We start from the raw sequence: 3,298 nt of genomic DNA on the forward strand, positions 1-3,298 counted from the left end.
CTACCCCAAGGTCGTTTATCTTTTCGACGCAGGGTTTATTATGTTTGCTTCTATCATCAGAGTTATGAATCGGACCAATCGCACTAAGAATCTTCCGGATGTCTTCCCTAATCTGATCTAAACATTCTTTACTAACAGGTGGTTCTTTTTTCTCGATCTTAGAACATCTAGATTGGGTTAGAAGCCTCCTATTTCAGATACTCCCAGCTAGATTAGTGATATAGGTGTGAGCCTCATCTATAGTTCTAGTGGAAAAGTCTCCATTGCTAGAGGTATCAAAAGAAAACTTCAGTTCTTCATTAACTCCATGGTAGAAGATGGTCATCAGAGAAACCATGGTGTGGGCAATCTCTTTGGTAATCTCTGAATCTTTCCCAGGCATCATAGAGGTCTTCTGTGTCCTCCTGCTGAAATTTTTGGATCTTGTCAATTAAGAGATTGGAACGATCTCTGGTGTAAAAGTGACTTAGGAAAGCCTCTCTACACTCTTTCCACATCTTCAAGGACGTAGGTGGCAAAGTTTTAAGCTATTCACTAGCTTTACCAGTTAGAGAGAATGAGAAAAGGACACACATATGGTAATCGGTATTTTTTCATTATGGTTGAAAACAACTCTTCAAAATTTTCAATATGATCGATTGGGTGTTCAGTAGAAAACCCGTTATACTTTTTGATATAGCTAATGTATTGTACCTTAGCTCAGAGTCGCCATCCTTAGGTAAGGGTGGTCGAATTGCTCGCCTATCTGCGAAAAGTTTGTGTGTATCACATTCTCCAATCAGCTGTTCTCCCTTCTTGGCATACTCTGGTTCTCCAATCGATTCATTGCCATCATCGATTGGGTCTTTAAGCTCATCATCTGATGGATCACCATCTAGAAAAGGGTCCTCTTCAGCGAGAGGATCAAGGATGTGTTCTTGACCCCTCATCGAAAAAGTACCTGAAAAATCAAAGAAAAACAAAAATTAGAAAAAGTTCTACAGAATTAAGCAGAGATTCGCAACGAAAGGAATCAAATTCCCCGGCACCGGCGCCAAAAACTTGATGATAAGAGAATCAAGGGTTACTTCTAGCTTCACGTTTTAAATTTATAACCCTAAATATCTGCAAATGCACAGATGTACGCTGTAGTACTTAGGGGTCGAACCACAGGGATTTTGAGCTTTCAGTACAAATCAATCAAGACTTAAGACTACTAGAACAAACAAATGGGGGTTTTGGTTTTGGTGTCACTAAATCTAAAAGCAATCGAAATAAACAAGTTGTAAAACAATAAGAAACAGGCCCTGGGTTCAAAGGGTTTTCGCAGGGGTTCATGAACTGATCAAAAGACATACAAATTGATAAAGGTAATCATCTAGTGAGGATCCCGAACTAGAATAGACACATATAAGATTAGCCAACTGTCGTCACCCTAATCATCTAATCACTCAACACAGCAATTAACTCTCGCTCTCATGCTGGGAATAAGATCATGCATTAAAAACAGAATTCATCTACGCTCGCGATTCTCTGTAGGTAGCTTTCGTCTCCTACATCAATTTCGCTCGATCACTTCTAGGTCTGGTTATTCGATACAGCACTCTCAAGGCTCCAATTACTGAGATCAATTTCGAAGCGGTTAGCAACAGAAACAACATAGGGAACAAGAATGAACGAAGGACTCCTAGAAGACTTTAAAACCTAAATCGAATAAAGCATAAGATCAAGACATGAATTTCCCTTTGAAAAATCCCTTATAAACCCAACTGTGGAACTACTCAGACATAGTTGAATTCAACATCACAAGAGTATTTAGAATTGCAGAAAATTGAAATAGACAGAGTTTAGAAACGAAGAACAGGTTGAAGCAGGAGATCCGATGGTGCCCCTCTCGGTGGCTCCTCTTCTGGGCGTGACTCTCTTCTAAGGTTCCTGGTGAAAAATGTGGCACACCCTTCTAACCGACTTAAAAAAGGGTTTATATAGTGTCTTGAGTCCTCAGGAACGCTTAGGGCTTGCAGGAATAATGACGGGAGTGACTTGGGCTTTGATATGGACTTCTTAGGCTCGGAATTGAGCTCCCCGCGTTCTAAAATTTCGCACCCCCGGCGAATGATGTTCTGGCCGCGGGTGAGCTTCTGACTGTGACGATTCACCTTTAGTTTATCGACCATATCTGGAGATCTAACCGTTGGATTGCTTTGATTCCACTTGTATTGGAAAGCTGGTTGTCTCCTATATCTTTTATCACAAGTTGGGGATGATCAGACGGTGGAAGGCCTCCATTTGTTACCAAACTTCCGACGGTCTGAATTTATCCAAAGTTATGCTTTTTGCTCCCAAGTGCATTCCTTTTGTCAAAATATCCTGAAAACTCTTTTGAGATTCTAAAACATAGAAATAACTTAAAACCATTTAAAACTGAGTGAAAACACCTGCATAAGATATTAAAAGTGATCCATAAAAATGGTCAAAATCAGGTGTTATCAACTCCCCTAGACTTAAACCATTGTTTGTCCTCAAACAAAACCAAAGATCTGAATCCTAGAGAAGAGGTTTGAAAATCGCTGGAACTAACAAAATCTCAGAGAAAATGCTTCCAAACAAGAGTTTAATCATTATGCTCAAATCGGGTATAGTCTAGAAAATTCTCACTAAAGAACAGGCATAACTAGTCCGTTGATCCGTCATGCAAAAATCTACACACTTAAACCTATCCTCCAGTCAACTAGCTCTTAACATTCATTTAAAAGTTCAAGTGGTTCTCATCAAAGGACTTTAGTAAAGCAATCAAGGCTAGGTATTCAAAATGGTTTTTTAATGGTAAGGCTTGATGTGTTTAGGGTTACCTCTTTCTGGAGAGACATGACATTATGCAAAACAGCAAGAGAGGATGGAACTATAAATGCCCCCACAGTTTCCAGTCACATTCTTCTTGCCTTAAGATTCTTGATCTCCTATCTTCAGGTTCTCCTCATGACTCCCCCAGACTTAGATTTTTGTCCAGGTTTTAAAACCAATCCTTACAGATGAATACTTGTAGCCTTTGCTTCCAATGATTTCGGCCATCCTAGACTCTTTAGGCTTTTGGTTTCCTTTCCTTTCATATTTCTTTTTCTTTTTTTTGATTTTTTTTTTTTTGAAAGGGGAAACAGCCTTTTGACATAGAGTCTTCGGAAGCACTAAATTTACTTCTAAGTTCAAGCTTTTTGAGGTACCATTGAGCTTTAATAGATTTTTGATGCTCCACTTTCCCAAATTCCTTCAGTTTTTCTCTTGAGTGATTGAAAACCATGTTTATCTACCCTCTCCGGCG

At 39.3% G+C, this 3,298-nt stretch overlaps 1 non-coding gene across 1 annotated transcript; it reads left to right on the top strand.

Annotated features, from left to right (window-relative positions):
- The first annotated feature begins 330 nt into the window (after window positions 1–330).
- Window positions 331–440, top strand: LOC112085846. Its single transcript, XR_002899134.1, has one exon. It is a non-coding gene; the product is annotated as a small nucleolar RNA R71 (small nucleolar RNA).
- The last annotated feature ends 2,858 nt before the right edge of the window (window positions 441–3,298 follow it).

Source organism: Eutrema salsugineum, unplaced genomic scaffold, assembly GCF_000478725.1.
Source record: "Eutrema salsugineum unplaced genomic scaffold, Eutsalg1_0 scaffold_3, whole genome shotgun sequence".
NCBI lineage: Eukaryota > Viridiplantae > Streptophyta > Magnoliopsida > Brassicales > Brassicaceae > Eutrema > Eutrema salsugineum.